Source organism: Anabrus simplex, chromosome 10 (assembly GCF_040414725.1).
Source record: "Anabrus simplex isolate iqAnaSimp1 chromosome 10, ASM4041472v1, whole genome shotgun sequence".
NCBI classification, from domain to species: domain Eukaryota; kingdom Metazoa; phylum Arthropoda; class Insecta; order Orthoptera; family Tettigoniidae; genus Anabrus; species Anabrus simplex.
Window position 1 is genome coordinate 124,795,244 of NC_090274.1, and position 20,970 is coordinate 124,816,213.

Consider the following 20,970-nt stretch of genomic DNA (forward strand, 5'->3'; position numbering starts at 1 on the left):
AGTGGGTCCTTTTTTCGTATGTTAGTTTTTATTTTGTAAAATAAACTATCAATATATGTATTTAGGAGCACTTTAGTTAGTTTTTGACATACAAACAAAAATTCACACCTCCAGTTTTCTTTCAGGTCCAAAAGGTTATTGCGTCAGCATACTGGTACAGTTATGGATTCGACAAACTTGACCATATCGGTCCTTAATTGGTCCGTGTTGACTCATAATAACAATAATGTACAACGGGTGATTGTTTGGTCCGCCCTGTCAATATATTATTAATATTTGAGTAGTTTATACGTACATGTTTTGGGAGCCTTAACTCCCTTCGTCAGCGTATTTACATCAAAATCTACCTTACCCCAGTCTCAAGTACATCTTATCATATTAACATTAAGCATTGTCCTGTATAACCTCATCACCGCTTAAATGGTCAGGTTTTATGGATAATATACTTTTTGTTAGTGGCAAGCGGATAGATTTCCTCATTTCATGTAAGTCCTAATATTTTTATATCATAAAGTATTTGAATATATATTTTAACTAGGTAAAATAGCTTTTCTTTCTTTATTCCTTTTATAGCACTAAAGGAGCATTTGCAGACACATAACGGGAGGTTTGTTCCGCCCTTATTCAAAAAGTCTGGTCCTGCAACAATCGAGCAAACGTCATCTGCCCTGACGGAACATGCGTGGCTAAAAAAAAAATTTTTAATATGTATACAACGATGAACATATCAATGTAACATATAAGGGTGTTAACTTCAAAGGATGTCAAATTGGACGATAAGATGGTAGCTTCATAGTGGCAGCAACAATAAAAGCAGTGACAAGTAACATTTTAACAGTGGCCGACTCAGCTAATGCATCAATCCAGGGTGTTGATACATGTTGCATGAGTGTATAGGATAGGAGGAATGAGTGGACGATTCAAGAGCGTTTTTAAATATGTTCCATGCCTTGCGTGTTGAGTTACAACGGGCATTATTATACAAATATGCAAAGTGCACATACAGTGTTCTAGAGATGAGGTTATACAGGACAATGCTTAATGTTAATATGATAAGATGTTGTACTTGAGACTTGGATAAGGTAGATTTTGATGTAAATACGCTGACGAAGGGAGTTAAGGCTCCCGAAACATGTACGTATAAACTACTCAAATATTAATAATATATTGACAGGGCGGACCAAACAATCACCCGTTGTACATTATTGTTACAGTTACTGATGCTGTTGGGTTAAATTTAAAATCTTAAACGAAGAAAACATAAAACTGGTTACAAGAAAATGCACCTATCATTCTCATTTATGACACGTGCATACTAATGTATATCACACCGACACACGGAACAAAATGTATAATGGTTTCTTTTATTACAATATAAAATGTAAGGAAATTCAATCTTATAGGTATCACTGAACATTCTGAGATAATGTTTGTTGTATGAAGAGAAAATACCAGAAACTCTCTGAAATACATTCAAGTCATTCAATTTATGAACTAGAATGAACAGAAATGCACTGACATACACAAAACTACCACATAGAAAACAAAATAAAAATGTCATATACCAACAATGGGAAAAGCACGGAACCGAAAGAAAAAAACGTGCCATATAAATCCAACGAAAGCACGCACAGAAACGACATGAAGAGGGCATGGACTGCACAATAAGAAACTCATTCTTGGATCACGATTAACGGAGTCGCTGGCCTCTCTCGCTTGTAGGACGATTGCCGAATTTCCACCTGTAAAACACACATGCTGCTGTAATGAGCGGGAAACACAATACTCTCGCCAAATAAAGCATCAAATAAATACGCTTTAAAATGAGGTTGCATAAATTACACAAGCACATACGAATTTATCCTACGGAAGAGTATTGAGCATACTGGAGGTTATATTGGTCAAGAATAGGAAGAATTAAAAATAAATTGTAAAATCGGATGACGAGTTAAAAAACATAAAGTTTCCGGGTAAATCTGAAAGGTTGGCAGGTATGCATAGACAGTAGCAAGAAAGTGATGGTTAAGTTCAGAATGAAGATGATGTGTACCAACAAATCAACTTTTAATGCAGACTGGAGGAGAATACTGATGATAAGAAAAAAGAAAAGCACTAATTAGATACATTTATCAATCATCTTCTTCATAGACAGATCTACCTTTCAGCATTCAGTCTGCAAGCTTCTGTGAGGCCACATACCGTTATTTGTCTATCAAGTTTATTTATCTCATTCCAAATACCCGTCTGCTCCCACCAGTTTGTACCAGCAATCATTTCTGTTACATTTCTGTTTCTCACTTCTAAGTTATAAACAAAATGGCATGAGTCCAGCAAGTATCCATCCACTCTCTCTTGTTGAACTGAAATGGAAGAGCCTTGAAAGTATCGAGTCTCCCTCTCGTTATGCATTCCCTCAATAATTCCAATGCCAGTGAAGATATTGGAATGAAACTTGAACAAGAATATGTTTAGGGACTGAGAAATATGTTTAGCACTTAACTGAAACAAGAATACATTCAAGTGTCTAATTGTTGGATCACAAACTAGCCGCCAGCTCGGGTGTTACCAGCTTACCTGTATGCATGTGTGTTCCCATAGGACAGTCAGAAAATGAATCTGTATACTCTGGACGAGTGAGTATTTATTGCCCCAGTTATGGTATATAAAATCATATCAACAACAATTTATGAGAAAATTTGGAAGCTGACATCTGACGAACAAATCCACCCTTAGAGTGCTGTCAAAGGATCTGGAAACCAAGAGGACTTTATTGCAGAACCATGCAGGAGGGTCTAAACATGTCTGAGAAATTTAGGCAGTGACAGTGGACCCACTGGCAACGTCTTCCTAGAATACAGTGCACCGGGCTGAGTCCTGTCTGGTAGCAAATTATGGCCAGTCAATGAGGCAAGTCTGGTTGAAATTTCATTGCAATATATTTATTGGTATTAGAATTGTTGAGGGAAACTGGGTTTAGTATCAAGGTGCATAGGTCTTTCACAAAGGTATCCAGACTCAAAATGCCGATTGGAATGCTAATCCAGGATGGTAAAAATCTCCTCATAACCTATCTCTGGGGTGCAAAATCAGTTTTGCAATACATCCTCTTAATATAGTTTAATTGTCTTGAGATTGACTGCCTAAGTACAATTGAAAGCCACCAGTATGTCACACTTTAAAAGTAACCAGCAATAAGATTCAATTTTAATTTTTAGAATTTAAAGAAATTACTTCAATTTTATATACTTTATCTTGTTTATTTTTAAAGTATATAGAGGGCAATAAGTTATTATCAATAAATTAATAAAATTGCAAATATTGAAATAATTTAAATGAGAATTACTATTTTACCAAGGTTATAGTGAAACACAGTACATATTACAAAATTCTTAAAACTTAGTGCTCCTTGATGAAGAGAATGTCTTGTTCAAAAACAGTGTGTTTCATTGGATGTGAAGGACATATTAAATTTGGAAACAGAACATAGATATTGGTTCAATTGAGTCCTTCAAATAGAAGTGAAAATTTCTTAATTGAGATGTAGGAACCACTCTGAACAACACACATTCTTCAAATTCAAACTGCATGAAAATACACGCCTTCCTTCATGTTAACTGATCTAATGAGAGCTTATAATACAACAGAGTGTTCACACACTCATCACAAAATTCATGCATGTTATTTTAACATGACATCGAAGAAGGGTCAATTATTTTACGTACATTGATTTTTTAAGTCATCTTCATGAAGGTTCATATGTTTTCAATGTATATTTTATGTATGTCTTTCAGTCTATCATATAACAGAATGATTATCCTTTACCATGCTTTGTCAGCTGATGATGACTTGAAAGAAGCCGAAGTACGAGTAACTCACCATGAGTTATACAAGCGTTGATTATCCTGACGTTAATTAACATTTTATTTTGCAACTGATAACTGTCAGTACGGATCAAAATGAAATTTGTAGCAATTAATGCAAATAGATGTTACATCTTTTTTTTTTTTTTTTGAAAGAGAAACTTTGCTGCATAAAAACTGGACAGGAATGTTTGTCGCATACTGTACCGGGAATGGCCGGACATAAAAGTAGTTAAATAATTTACACTGCAAATATTTTCTAAGTATCAGAGAGACAAAGTCTCACAGGAGTGATTCGACAGCCCGACGCAATCCAGCACGTGGCCTGAGAGGCAAATTGCATCACAAGATCTAGAAGTTTCCACGTAAGAAATTTTGATAACTTTTGAACCAATTAAGATATCAACATGGGAGTAGCGGTATTCTGCAGAGCATTTCTTAACTGTCTATACATAGTACCGTATTTACGCGAATAATCCCCGCCGTCAAATAAACTCTGCGCCCTAATTTTAGGAAGGATCATTTTGAAGAAATGAAACGAACTAAAATTTCTTACATCGAAGGAGTAAAGTAGGCATAAGCAAACATTTCATATCACTCTGCGAGGTCCACGTGGTCCTTACGCAAATATGAACGTGTAACTTTACGGATATAGCTGCTTTGCCTGAACCTATTTGAGATGATAAAAATATTTTATCACTGATATAAAATATATTTGCCATGAAAATTAGCAAGTAGGTCTAGGTATTTCATTCATCTAAACTTGCAATAGGTTCAGTTCCCTGAAGGTCGGGATATTCGCTTCACTAGAATCCTCTCCTAAATAGCTTACAAATTTGCCACACTCCATGTCTAAAACTCTTTTCACACGTGGTCTCTCTTTACTCGGATATTAACACGATTGGTGGTGGATAATTCTTTTCATGAAAGGTAAACACTTGAAACAGACACACCGGAGAACAGTGATGTTAGTTTTGTGGTACAGTAAAACCTCGTTAATTCGAACTCTTTGGAATGCAAAAATATGACTTCGGATTACGTGATTTCGAATTAACTGTCAACTCGTGCCATGTCACGAAATGTTCAAGACCTGTTACTGCATGCAACTTACGTTAGTAATTCACAGTTTAAAGCTTTCAAATGCCATAGAATTTCTTTTCCAAAAGTATCCAACAAGGTGCATTTACAGTATTCAAACAATGCACTTGGATAACTCAGTAGCAAACATAAACTCATGCAATGAAAGAAAAAAATACACGATTCAAAGATGAGGACAGATTACGCTGGCTCCCGTGTGCAAGTGCTTTACTGTTTCAATTACTGTACTGTTGGCATTTTTTATGCCTTGTGCTTGTACAGAAATTAACCGATGCCCTTAAAACATCGTGGCTTATCGTGCTTTCCTATGATGATGGGAGGAAGTCTTCCACTTCCGTCTGCATCGCAACACAGTATAGTGTCCCCATCTTGTTTAAAAACATCCATTATGGCTAGGCATAAAAACAATGCAGTTTCATTGACATTGAGAATTGTTTGGTACGTACAAATTGATTATAATTATGAGCCACGCTTTTCCACCTACTGTCGGCATCGGCAGTGTTCGCAGATTCTGCTTCTCTGCACACTGCCTGTTACGTGATATTGTGGCGTCCCTTGGGACGCCGAATACAAAAGAATTACACTTTTCACTCAAACTTAGCTACTATGAAACACACTGTTGACAACCAATGTGAAAGAAAGCACAGAAAGTTACCCCTGCCCGTTCTGGGAGACGCATTCTATCATGACATGGAGACATTTTGAATTTAAATCATGCTGTAAACAAATATTTAAAAAATATAAATGTTTTAAATTAAAAGTCTGAATTGTTTTCCATTTAACCCTTTTGCACTCAGCCCCTTTTCACTAGTGCAACCCAAAACACTTAGTTATTTTGATGATTTTACATCTAAATGTTTAAACATTTGCTATACCACCAATTTAAATTATATTCAAATGAAAAAAGTACAGATACACTTACATCTGTACATTATTCAATATGACATGACGCTCACAAAAAATAATCAAAGTTGAATAAATAATCAAAAAATTAGTTTTAAAGCTTAAAAACTTGAATTACTGATTGTCTTGCTCTGTGTAAACCTACCCTACAAGGAAGAACAGGAATTTCTCTTTAATTTGACATAATGAAGTTCAAGGTACGGTAAATTGATAAAATAGTATAAAAATGTTTTTGATACACTGCACATGCCACACTTGGAGTTCAGTGTTTATGCCTTGGGTAGCACTCTCCATGCAGGCCCTTATTGCATCTTTGGCACACTGTTCTTGATCTCCTCCTTGCCTCCTTAGTGCTACAAATTACACACTCAGATTCCTTTTTCCCTGGAAGATTCCTTAACCCCTGTGGTGCTCGTAGATCACCGATGACTGATGACTTTGTAACCATCCACTCCTCCCCCAAGTGTACAATAATGGCTACTGTGTAACTAGCCTAGATTAATTTTCCCAGGCCCCTTATAATTCTCCTTGTAAAGGATGTAGTTGTTCAACACCATCCTAGCTATCGTATTAAAAGTCACCTTCTTCCAATACCTTACAGTTTTCCTTTCATCCAGTTAACTATATAGCACCATGTCAGATGTGTCAATTCCTCCCATGAATCTATTATAATATGGAATTATTTCTGGTTTGGTCTTCCAATTGAAATGATTGTGGGATACTGGAACTTTTTGATTCTTAGCTGTAGCATGACTGGACAGAAGAATGACTGGGTTTTTTTAGAGTTCTTTTCACGGAAAGCACATTGTTGTGGCAGAAGTTTTCTGCTCCTCCTAACAGTTCTAGTTATAAATGTACACAGCTGACAGAAATAGCAAACAAGTGGCACTGACATAAAATAATTGTCATGGTAGCCTTTGTTTTTGTTTTCTTGCTAGTTGCTTCAGGTTGCACCGACACAGATAGGTCTTATGGCAACGATGGGACAGAAAATGCCTGGGAATGGGAAGGAAGCGGCCGTGGCCTTAATTAAGGTTCAGCCCCAGTATTTGCCTGATGTGAAAATGAGAAACCATGGAAAACCATTTTCAGGGCTGCCGACAGTGCGGTAGCCTTTGTTAGGGTAACCCCCCATGACAAGAAGCTTCTTCACAACAGTGTACCCCAGGCCGTTTTTTGCAATGTTGTCTTTATTTTGAGATTTTGCACCTCTATTAGTGCAAAATCCCAGACAATAGTTGGATACTGAGTCACAAATCATCCAAAATTTGATCCCCCATCTGTGGTGGTGTTTGGTGGGAAGGTACTGATTGCGGCTAGTTATATTTTTAGTACCTACTAAACTCTCATCTACACTAATTTGCTAGTGTGGAGTGTAGTGGTGCCTGAAAATCCTGTTGGCATGATCCTCTATTATATTTAGCACAGGGATCATAACCAACTTCTCCAGGAACTGGCAATCCCGCACTGCTCACTAGGTGAAAGAATCACAAGGGAGAGAACCTAAGCTGACTAATGGTTATATTTTTCAGTATCCCCATGTTGAGGATGCATGCAAGAAAGCCTTTAATTTCTGCAATGAAAAAAAATGAAATGGCGTATGGCTTTTAGTGCCTAGTGTGTCCGAGGGCAAGTTCGGCTCGCCAGATGCAGGTCTTTTGATTTGACACCCGTAGGCGACCTGCGCGTCGTGATGAGGATGGCACATACACCCAGTCCCCATGACAGCAAAATTAACCAATTCAGGTTAAAATTTCTGACCCTGCCGGAAATCAAACCCAGGACCCCTGTGAACAAAGGCCAGCACACTAACCATTTAGCCGTGGAGCAATAGAAGTTCTAGTCCAGCTCTTTAGATCAGTAGGTACACTTGCCTACTAGAAATAATTTGCTGTGCATACCTGTTAGTAACCATGAGGGAAAGAAGGAAATCTGTGAAAAACAGGTAGAAATATGCTATTGGAGGGGAATCAGGAGTTGGAAAGTGCTTGAATGTGGGATAGGTTGCTCAGGTGACAGAACTTCCCTGTAGTCATCATCTTCGCTGTCAGATATGGCATGAGCAACTGTAGGCCTAATTTCTAAGTAACTGTCATCGTCCTCCTGTAGTCATTATTCCTCTCATCTTCACTGTTGGATATGGCATGAGCAGCTGTATGCCTAATTTCTGAATCACTGTCGTCCTCCGTAGAATTTCCAATAAAATCAATATCGCTATCTAGTTCATCTAAATAATCTAATACTTCAGTATTATTTAGTGTTGAATTTGGTCCAGCTATTGAAAATGTGCACAAAAATAAACAACAAACACTCTGAACGAGGGAATAATTAACTACACTTCACTGGAAAAACATAAAATAAAACTTAGAAATACTAACAGAATATCACAGAAAACTAAATAAAGGAAAACTGCTCAGCTGAATTTGTATTACGAATCAAAACTAGTGATGGGTTGCGTGATGCAAAGCTCTCGAAGCATTGTGAGCAACCAATGCGGTACGTGTCTCATAATGCTGTCTCGATGTAGTAACGTGACGTCACGCGCATGAGATCCTTGTCTCGAGGCAGTGCTGGGAAGCGTATCGAGAGCTCTCGATGCACTTCGAGCAAACCGATGCAATCCATGCCTCGTAAACCTATCTCGAGCTTTGATTCGGGATCGTCATGGGCATGCGGTATGGTTTGTCTGTTGATCAACTATAATGACATCAACGTTACCCCCACTTGTTGATAATCTATGTGCAGTCAACGTACATACTTCGTGCATTTTACTTGTGGTTTGAAGTGACTGCGTTCTGTGCAATCCCAAAGGTTATTGTTCATTTGTTTCATATAACAGCAAGTGTCTTCTGAAGGGCCACATGACAATGATCAATCACATTGTTGTCCTATACGAATTAGGCCCTAGTGATGGGAATATCGAATGTTTTAAACTATCGGAAAACGGCCGGTTGTGAAGCGTGACTACAAAATGAAACATTCGGTTTGAAATTGGTTAGAAAGTAGTAAAATACGTTTTGAACTGCGGTGCTCGACTGTTAGTAAACTAGTAATAAGTCATTTGCAAGTAACTACACAGATCGAATATGAAAATGTGGATTGTTGTATTACACTACCGATTTGCATAGCATGTGTGTTTTGTTGGGAGTGACATAAGCGGAAATATAGAGACTAGTAACAATCGTTACACAATGTTTGAGTGAAATTGGAAACTGAAATACGTTGGTCTATGAAATGCGATAAAAATTCCCCATTGAAGTAATCGTCGTCCTTGTGTTTCAGGTGAAACGAAAGGCATTTTTGTGTTCCTAACCACAAGTTAATGAGTGCAGGATCGTCTGTTCATAAGATAAGAAAGGTTAGGTATACACCGTATTGAAATGACACACCATGTTAAAGTAATGTGAATACAGCAAAGTGACCTGAATGGAAAGATAACATATTTTCCTACGACCAAGTAATACTGCATATATTAATATTTACAAATCATTCCATTCAATTAAGATTAATGTGCAATCATTATCCGTAGAGGTTCAGTGGTTAGTGCAGGACAAGTATTTGTGAAAACAATATAACATCTGCTCATAAAGTGCACAGTAATGCAATTTAATTGAACATTGTACAAATTTGAGTCAGAGTCTGGTAGGGGGAAATAAATCCCAACACAGTATTCGCTTTATTAGTTTATGCATGACGAATTCGTCATGGTTTCTGTTTACATCACAGTTCGCGCCAGTCAAGGGCTTCATGTCAAAGAGTATAGAGTCTTTTTTTTTTTTTTTTTTTGCTAGTTGCTTTACGTCGCACCGACACAGATAGGTCTTATGGCGACGATGGGACAGGAAAGGGCTAGGAGTTGGAAGGAAGCGGCCGTGGCCTTAATTAAGGCACAGCCCCAGCATTTGCCTGGTGTGAAAATGCGAAACCACAGAAAACCATTTTCAGGGCTGCCGACAGTGGGGTTCGAACCTACTATCTCCCGAATACGAGTATAGAGTCTACTATCAACTCTGACTACTCCAATGCGAAAGAGGATGACGATTTCAGCGCCAAGTATAAACAATTGGAATTTGAGATACGAATAATCCTTGACCGAATGCAAACGGAAACAAGCAAGTTGTTTGCAAGGCTAGCTGACGACTATCGAATAATTCGGTGGTTTTCATTCGATAGGCCCATCACTAATACAAATAGCCCGTCCAACAGTGTTAATGTGTAATATATCAATGCTTCATTTTAATAATCCCTCAATGATTTCATACGGAAGACAGTATTCAAACCCTGCTCTGAAGTAGTACTGACCAGTGTGACGTAATTTTTAGACTTAATGTATGGTATTTCTTTTACGACACATGGAATCATCTGAACATAATGGAAAATCTAATGCCATAACGATACTGATATATGTGTGCATGTATCTGGAAAGGGACGAGTTCTCGGGTTAACTAACTCCCCTACTGGACTCGATACTTTTATATAAATAGGTATGGTAACGGACAGATCTTTTCCATGACAAGGTATGTATCGATATCCGGTGAAATGGCCACGAGGTAACTCGAGTTTTGTTTACAGTATGATTGGTTTATATTGTATGTGTTCAGGCAGAGGAGATTTTATTATCGCTTGGTATTTTCGTATGTTCAATAAAGTTACAGTTCATTCTATTAGCGATTTGGTTATTTCTGCCGCGTTCATGATATGCCTGATTACATGGTAGGTGATTTAGAATGTACTTCTAAAATATTTTGAGTTTTTCCTGGTGCTTCGGTAGTAGGAGGGTTGTACCGACTCTAATAAAATGTTATCTGTCGTATGGCTTCTAGTGACGGGAGTGCCCGAGGACATATTCGGCTCGCCTAGTGCAGGTCTTTTTGATGCCCATAGGCGAGATGCGTCTCATGGCAAAAAGAGGTTTGTACCTTTAAGGGTGGTAAGAAATGGTAAATGCCCACCTTATTATAATAGAGAAATAAATAGATTAAGAAGGAGGTGCAGACTGGAAAGAAATAGAGTTAGAAATGGCTGTGGAAGTAAGGAAAAATTGAAGGAACTTACTAGAAAATTGATTCTAGCGAAGAAGGCAGTTAAGGATAACACCATGGCAAGCATAATTGGCAGTCATACAAATTATAGTGAAAAATGGAAGGGTATGTATAGGTATTTTAAGGCAGAAACAGGTTCCAAGAAGGGCATTCCAGGAATAATTAACGAACAAGGGGAGTGTGTATGTGAGTATCTTCAAAAGGCAGAAGTATTCAGTCAGCAGTATGTAAAGATTGTTGGTTACAAGGATAATGTCCACATAGAGGAGGAGACTAAGGCTAAAGAAGTATTAATATTTACATATGTTAACAATGACATTTACAATAAGATACAAATTTGAAAACTAGAAAAGCAGCTGGAATTGATAAGATGTCTGGGGATATAATAAAGACAATGGGTTGGGATGTAGTACCATATCTGAAGTATTTATTTGATTATTATTTGCATGAAGGAGCTATACCAGATGAATGGAGAGTTGCTATAGTAGCCCCTGTATATAAAGGAAAGGATGATGGACATAAAGCTGAAAATTACAGGCCAGTAAAGGCCGGTCTCCCCTGATTAACATTTAACAACAACATGTTTAATGTTAAGAGTGTTAAATGTTAACTGGTGCCACCATCAACATGTTCAATGTTAAATGTTGAATACTGTTTCATTTAATATTGTGTCCACACTTAATAAACATGTTAAACTTGACTTTCTTTGTTTATATATAGTTCATCATAACAATTTGTGGTTATACATTTAGGTGGTGTCTAGTATTTTCAAATAAGGACAATGGACTCAGATAAAGAGGATTTCTCCCTTGTTGCTTCTTGTTATGACTTAGAAATGCAGTTTTATTAGACACATTTCCTCCCCTCATCCTTCTCATTGCTTCAAAAGCAAACCAGTTTGAAGTATAAACTTCGTCCGCTCCCGCACCCAACTTATGATTTTTTTCCCAATACTCGACTGTACTGGGAGCGGAGGGACGCTAGGATTTTTATCGATGCACTCGCGGGAACAATTAAGGATAATTTAGAATTCCTGCAAAATGTCGGCTTTCTTCGCTTTATCCCTGCATTCCTTTTATGAGACATCCCATAAACAAGGCCTTTCTATTATATCATTAATTAAGCCCAAAGTAAGCTTGCTCCACTCCATTTCTGACTATAAATTTTAGTAGAACTTAAGGCCGGCCTCCACTGATTAACATTTAACACCAACATGTTAAATTTAACATGTTACAATTGACATGTATATTGTGATTGTGTCTTCCAATTGACTTTTCATGTTAACTCAGAATGTTGAGGTTAACACTTTTAACATGTTGGCGTGTTTTTCGCTCCAAGTGGAAAACATGTCAAGTCAATTCGTTGTTCGGGAGATGCTGGCACAGCTTCGGCAACTTCCCTTCCGTTTCCATGTCAACAGATAGCCAAACGATGCAAATGACGTGCTTCTCGTGAAGTAGGATTATAGTTACAACACTCCGCAACACTCATTCTCTTTGTTATAAGGTACAAATACAGTATTGGTACCGATACGCGCACGTGTGTCATTCTCTCTGCACTATACTAAAATTTATAGTCAGAAATGGAGTGGAGCAAGATTACTTTGGACTTAATTAATGATATAATAGAAAGGCCTTGTTTGTGGGATGTCTCATCATAGGAATCCAGTGATAAAGCGAAGTAAGCCGACATTTTCCAGGAATTCTAAATTATCTATAATTGTTCCCGCGAGTGCATCGAAACAACCTAGCGTTCCTCCGCTACCAGTACAGCCGAGTATTGCAAAAAATAAAAAATAAATCAGAAAAGTCGGGGCGGGAGCGGACAAAATTTATACTTCAAAATGGTTTGCTTTTGAAGCAATGAGCAGGATGACGGGAAGAAATGGGTCTAATAGAACTGCATTTCTAAATCATAACAAGAAGCAACAGTGGCAATAACAAAGGCAAAATCCTCTTCATCTGAGTCCATTGTCCTTGTCTGAAAATACCAGACACCACCTAAATGTATTACCACAAATTGATATGATGAACTACCTATATGTAAACAAAGAAAGTCAAGTTTAACATGTTTATTAAGTGTGGACACAATGTTAAATGAAACAGTATTCAACATTTAACATTTAACATGTTGATGGTGTCACCAGATAACATTTAACACTTTTAACATTTAACATGTTGTTGTTAAATGTTAATCAGTGGAGACCGGCCTTTAGTGCACAGAGAACGACACACGTGCGCGTTTCGGTACCAGTACTGTATTTGTACCTTATAACAAAGAGAATGAGTGTTGCGGAGTGTTGTAACTATAATCCTACCTCACGAGAAGCACGTCGTTTGCATCGTTTGGCTATCTGTTGATATGGAACCGGAAAGGAAGTTGCCGAAGCTGTGCCAACATCTCACGAACAACGAATTGACTTGACATGTTTTCCACTTGGAGCGGAAAACACGCCAACATGTTAAAAGTGTTGGCCTCAACATTCTGAGTTAACATGCAAAGTCAATTGGAAGACACAATCACAATATACATGTCAATTGTAACATGTTAAATTTAACATGTTGGTGTTAAATGTTAATCAGTGGAGACCGGCCTTAAGTTTGACATGCATTGTATGTAAGCTTTGGGAAGGTATTCTGTCTGATTATATTAGCCAAGTTTGTGAAAGTAATAACTGGTTCGATAGAAGGCAGTTCGGTTTTAGGAAAGGTTATTCCACTGAAGCTCAACTTGTAGGATTCCAGCAAGATATAGCAGATATCTTGGATTCAGGCGGTCAAATGGACTGTATCGCGATTGACATGTCTAAAGCATTTGATAGGGTGGATCATGGGAGACTACTGCCAAAACTGAGTGCAATAGGACGTGACAAAGCAGTGACTGAATAGGTGGCTCTAGTTCTAGAAAATAGAACTCAGAGAATTACGGTAGGCGAAGCTTTATCTGTAATAATCTGTAATAATTAAGAGGGGAATTCCTCAAGGCAGTGTTATTGGACCTTTATGTTTTCTTATATTTATCAATGATATGTGTAAAGAAGTGGAATCAGAATAAGGCTTTTTGCAGATGATGTTATTCTGTACAGAGTAATAAATAAGTTACAAGATTGTGAGCAACTGCAACGTGACCTTGAAAATGTTGTGAGATGGACAGCAGGCAATGGTATGATGATAAATGGGGTTAAAAGTCAGGTTGTGAGTTTCACAAATCGGAAAAGTCCTCTCAGTCTTAATTACTGCGTTGATTGGGTGAAAGTTCCCTTTGGGGATCATTGAAAATACCTAGGTATTAATATAAGGAAAGATCTTCATTGGTGTAATCACATAATCGTCCCTTTTCATACACGCACACGTAATTTGTGCTTGAGGAATATACATTTATGTTAGCACTAAACTATGCACATTTCCAGATGACTTCCAGGCGATCGTGGACTTGGGAATATTTCTGTGAAGAACCACCAAATAAAGTACGATGCATTATTTGCGACAAATGTATAGCATTTACGACAAAGAATACAACAGGCATGATTCGTCATTTAAAATCACATGATGTCGACTCTTCTACCTCATCTGCGGAGAGTAGTTCCAACATAACGGAACCTGTGATTGTCATGCAGGACGACATAAAATATCCAGGTATGTGCTATCACTTTAGTAGAACTTGTCTGATTACTTCAGATGAGCCATTACCTATCCTGTAATCACCGAGAGTCATGGGCGCCCATGCCCGGGGGTAAGGTGGGGACGCAACCCCACCCCGCCAGCTCTCAGGAAAAGGAAAAATTCTAATTTAATCAGGTGGTTTTCTTTCAAGAAAATGATTTAAAACTCGGTGTTATGTAGAAGTGGTAGGGGACACCGTGTGTGATATTCTATCGTGGAATACAAGTCGCCATTCATCTTCCAAAATAGTAAAAATACTACAAACACCCAGGTCTAGCCCCTCCCCTACAAACTATCATGTGGGCGACCATGCCGAGAATCCGTTGCCTGATGATGATGACATCCACTTGATTAATGGAATTTTGCATTGAAACGCTTCTTAAAAATTCATACTTGACGTTAACATTACATGACAACAACAGATCACTTTGCACATTACAAAGAATACGGTATTTCTTTTATTTGTATTCCCTTTGCCAACGTAGTACATACTCTAATTGTTTCTCTTGTACACTTTTTTCAGAAAACAACCAACGCCAGATTGACCTCAATGCAGCCCTGATCACAATGGTCACCACCGATTATCAACCGCTATCCATAGTGGAGGATCCAGGGTTCAGAGCCTTTGTATCATTGCTTGATCCCAAGTACTCTATCCCGAGCAGGAAGAAATTGAGGGAATTGATTCATGAGAAGTACCAGCAGAAAACAGTACGTATACGAGAGGAATTGTCACAAAGTAAACATGTATCACTTACTTCAGATATGTGGACGTCACTGAATTGCGAATCGTACATGGCGATAACCTGCCATTACGTCACTAATGCCTGGACCTTACAGACAACGTCGCTGCAAACATTTCGCTTTCCTCAGGCTCACACAGCGCAAAATATAAGTGAAGCGCTGGACAATGCCATTAACGAATGGGGACTTCAGGGGAAGGTTAAATCCATTGTAACTGACAATGCAGCTAACATGACCGTTGCCATCCCATTAATTAGCAATGGAGGTGCAGGTGTGAGGCACTTGCCTTGCCTTACCCATACACTCAACCTGGTTGTTAAGAAATCACTGGAGTCAAACCCCATAATGCCCACAGTTCGTGAGAAAGCAAGGAGAATTGTGGGCTACTTCAAAACAAGCTCGACTGCGAAGGAAAAGCTTGCTGAAACACAGCGACTCCTCAAAAAACCGGAAGAAAAGCTTATCCAAGAGGTAAAAACAAGATGGAACAGTACCTTCCACATGCTACTAAGACTACAGAAACAAAAGGCCTGTGTCGCAGCAAGCCTTAGTGCTTTGGGTGTGGCAATGGACCAGTTGACACAAGATGAATGGGCTGTCGTTGAAGAAGCAATCGCACTGCTAAAACCCTTTGAAGCTATCACCACTGATTTGTCGTCCGAGAAGCATACAACGGTTTCTAAAGTGCTTGTTATAAATAGACAGTTGCAACGCCTGCTTTCACAAGGCACGTGGCAAACAGAGTCAGTACAGAAACTGCAACAGGACCTTATTGAAAATCTTCGTAAAAGATTAGGAATGGCAGAAACCAACCGTCAGTTCACCGTTGCAGCACTTCTGGACCCCCGATTTAAACGACTGGCATTCATAAACAGCAGCAACGCAAAAACCGCCGAAAACCAGCTGACAGCAGAATGTACGCACGTTCTGGAGCAAACTTCCACACACTGCCACAGTATGCCATCCACCTGCGTCTCCCCGCTCGAAGAAGGAGATATTTGGGAGTCCTTCGATCGAGAAGTCCGTTCTGCAAACGAACGGCACGATGCAAAGGCAGATGCCATAGTGGAAGTTCAGAGATACCTTGGTGAAGCCTTCGTAGAACGCTCCAAGGATCCTATGGATTACTGGAAGAGCAATGAGAGTAGGTATCCTACATTAGCTCACCTCGCCAGGAAGTACCTTTGCGTTCCGGCAACATCCGTTCCATCTGAACGAATTTTTTCCAAAACAGGGCAATTGATCACTAAAAAGCGGAGCAGATTGCAGGGGGACATAGTAAATAAAATAGTGTTCCTGAATAAGAACCACCGGGCGAGTTGGCCGTGCGCGTAGAGGCGCGCGGCTGTGAGCTTGCATCCGGGAGATAGTAGGTTCGAATCCCACTATCGGCAGCCCTGAAGATGGTTTTCCGTGGTTTCCCATTTTCACACCAGGCAAATGCTGGGGCTGTACCTTAATTAAGGCCACGGCCGCTTCCTTCCAACTCCTAGGCCTTTCCTATCCCATCGTCGCCATAAGACCTATCTGTGTCGGTGCGACGTAAAGCCGCTAGCAAAAAAAAAAAAGAATAAGAACCATAGTGAAAACAGATAGATTTAATACTGGAGACAATCGGGTTCATTGACTTCATGGTTGCTATGAGTTTATATCAAAATCAGGCTTAACAGTGTAATTGTACCTAAATGATTTTGCTTACTTTATACAGGAGGACATTTTCCCCGTGTAGATAACACACATCAACCAGACATGCCCTTGTTAAGGAAATGATGATTATGATCGTATCCAAGTATCCTCAAATGGTGAAAGAGCTCCAGTGTAAACCAGCCACAATAGCTTAAACACTCTCTGTGATTAAGTTTTCACTGTGGGGTTCCACAGAGCATTCTGGACAGTGAAATAGATGCTGAAGATCTTGAACTGCAACACAGTCGAAGTCGGTATTCTGTGTATAATCCCATATTTTGCGTGTAGCCTTCGTAGCAGGCATTCCACTTCTTATCCTATTCAGAGTCGTGCAGACAAGCCGACATTGCGACGTACGTGCTACAGTTACTTCTGTTGACTGATTCCATTGGGATAGTGCCGACTGTTGCTACCAGTATTGACTCCTACGAACATTTGTTGTGGATGGTGGTAGCCTGGTGTTGTTAATGAAACTCTCCGTGATCTCATACATTGTTTCACTACTTCATGATCATGGAGAGGATGACGGTTGTCCATCTCTTGTTTGAATTCCTTCCTTTCAGACGATACTTGCCGTTGGATTGAAGGTGGAGCTATGCTACCAGCGTTGTGCAGCTTTTCGACGTTTGTTGGTCTCAAACAGCCAGGTACTGCACGGCATGAGTCGTTGAAAGCAACATCCACTAGCTTGGATTGTACAGACGTGACCCTCACAGCACAAGCATACTCATCTGTAGAGAAAGAAAGTGTCAGAGCCGTAGTTTGTACACGTTCTGAATTTGCTCCCATTTTGACCCCGTTAACATCAGCAGTAGATTATTCCTGGCTCTGTCCTGCATGCCGATATGATGACGATGTGCTCTGAAAGTAGAGAGCGATCGAACTGAATGCCAAGCTATTTGACAACAGGAGTGAAGTCAAGCTGCCTTCCTTCTCAAGTGATATCAAGTTTGTGAATAGTAGCACGACTACGGAGATAGAAGAGTGAAACCTCTATTTTTTCTAGAAGTCGAATTAAGGTAGCTGTAATACAAGGAAGTTCTGCAACCTGTATTCTACTTCCCAAAATGATATTGCAACACCAAGATCGTCAGCAAGTACGAAATTCCTCGCATTCCTTCCAATGCGTTGATCATTAGTGTACATGTTGAATAGAATTGGTGCATGAGCGCTATCCTGTGGGAGACCATTTTTCTGGTTCCTTCAGCAAATTTCGTTGCCTTGAAGTGTCAATTAAAATCTTTTGTTCAGTATGAAGGAGATGTTGAAGGTTTATGTCTTACGAATGTTATATGAGTGTTTCACTATCTAGACATGTTATCTCCCACGGACACAGACTTTTGACGCCCGCTGATATAAGAACGTACCCAGCATAATACATTACTGGGAAATCATCTTTTCTAATTTACCTGCTGAAATATCTCTGCCAACGCTGTCAGATGCGGAGAAGAATTTGTCGAGAAGATTTTGAATAGTCATTTTTATGTAATGCATTCCTATGTACATATCGTTTGTACCTTTAAAACGGTATCAAGACGGATATTTTCCTCTGATTTTGTAATGTATATATTGTAAGAAATTCCTTTGTTTCTTTATCACGCCCAGGTATTATGAATAGTGCAATTTAATGTTCGCATCTATAACCAAGAATTGCTATAAGATTGTAAACTATTCAGTACAGTCACTCATATAACTATATGAATAGTTAGAATCAACTGTAGATAGATACTTTATTTTAACTGGCAATGTTAGGGACACGTGTCCCACTTTTACACTTAACCTGCGATCACATTATTAACATAAATTACTTACTAACAGTAGCCAAAACTAATGACTAGTTTATTGTGCTCTCTTACTTTACAGGAAGTATGTGATATATTAGACAACATAAAATAAGTGATCTATCATTTCCTGCCTAACCACAATAATAAAATAACGACAAAGAAATTAAAATTGAATAAATTACAATACTGATTTAACTGTAATTAGGAAGGATGAGTCATGTAAATGAAGTTCATTTGTCGGTCTATGTGACCAACTTCAGCTGTAGATAAGAATAATTTGGAAATAAGCAATTTACTGGCGTTCATTGAGGTTTTTAAACGTGGTTTCAGAAACGATAAAACATATGAAACTCATGTTTCACAAGTCATGAAATAACGAAGTGGTCAATCTCAAGTAACATGTACAAATTATTGGACGTTCTTTGTTATTATGTAACTGTTAGTATTACTCTCGATAACGGTCGATTAGAATGTATGAATAAATTTTACAGCCATCCTATTTGACAAGCCATATGCAAATGTATCGTCAAACTTTGAGCAGGTTTACTTTCATAATGTTCCTCACTCGGAGGCTGCCTAAGACAAAAATACACCAAATACATTTCATTCACAAATAAAACAATTCAAATAATTTATGCCTCAGTCTGGCGAATACAAGTGTTGCCTGAGTATCAAAAGAGAACCCTTGAGCGCGTTTAGTCCCCAGTCGGTGAAATCCTTGGACCTGATGTTGAAGGTCTTCATCAGCTCTATCGTCTTCATAGGGACTGTCCCTCTCGCACGGATCGTGAGACCCGTCAATTTTACATAGTCCAGCTCGTATTTCTTCTTATAATACGGCACTGTAGGCGCGTAGGTAGACAATTCAGAATGCCCTTTGGTGCTATTTGCCTGTTTGAATCGTTCTTAGGACGGTTGAATTACAACAGTTGATGAATTATGCAGGAAAATTGCATTTTGCAAATCGAATAAAAAGGATTTGTCCACTTAGAGCAGTATATATAACAAAACTGAAGAGATTTTAATGTTATTGAACTGTTGAATTTAATCCTGAATAATGGTAGAATATAATAAATGATCAAGTTCCACTTTTTAACTTTCTTTTCCAAAACAAAATACAATGTTTTCAGTAATAATTATAAAATCTACATCATGTTCGTGATGTATACCAACCAATTAACTTGGAAATACATTTTCTCGTAATGTTCCCTGTCCATACGGAACACATATATGTTCTTTATGGATAGTTGAAACTGTTAGCAGTCGCATTTTGTATTAAACGTCGTATTCCACAGGGCATTTCATTGCCTAAGATCTCTCGTCAGGTGATGAAATGATTATATTTCGATGTTGCTCAGTCTATGTGACATTCAACTGCAGACAACTACGTTCTCCACTGGCTGACAAGAAATACAGCCCCATGGGAATCACTCCCGTCGTGAGGCTGCTTGCTAAACACCACTGACACGTCAGACCAACCGTTGTTTCCAACATTCCGGGATGTGCGCACACCATTTTCCAAGACACCATAGAATGGTGCAAATGCCTAACTGGTGCAGGAATGGTTTTGAGACCTGGAAAGTGCTTTTTCTCCCACCACCTTCCATCCACACGTGAAACTTCGTATGTGCCAATTGCACATCGAAAGGAATGTATTCTCATTAACACATAACTCAGTAACACGTCTCCACAACCATCAAGTAGTGCAACAATTACATGTTATCATTTCACCACTTGACGACGGAGCCAGAAATCTGAACGTGTTGTTTAGCACACCATTCTTGTCTTTGTGTATATTGTATACTGTATTTTCTTTTGTATACTTGCCATATGAGAAATAAATAATTGATAAGAAATACATTTTAAACTGTGTATCCATTACTGTGGTGTTTCAAGATTGTGCACGCTGTTTACTGGCCGATGTTTGTGTTTACGTGCGATCTGTGTTTGATTCAAATTAATGTTATTGTAGTGTTCCTTGTTTTGAAGGTAAACTGTGACACGTAGGAAATATTTTACAGTTAGTAACTCCATAAGAAAATAACTTCTTTTCTTTGGAATTAGAATAGGCACCTCACGTAGTGGGTAATTACTTTTGCAACCAAGTCCTGTGCAGGTTCTCTGGAGATATATCTCGTTCTTCAAACAATATTTACGGTAAGTGTAATTCATAAAACCTGGTTGCCTTGTG

At 38.7% G+C, this 20,970-nt stretch overlaps 1 pseudogene; it reads right to left on the reverse strand.

Annotated features, from left to right (window-relative positions):
- Positions 1–6,123: 6,123 nt before the first annotated feature.
- Positions 6,124–8,486, reverse strand: LOC137502365 (piggyBac transposable element-derived protein 4-like; annotated as a pseudogene).
- Between the last annotated feature and the right edge of the window lie 12,484 nt (positions 8,487–20,970).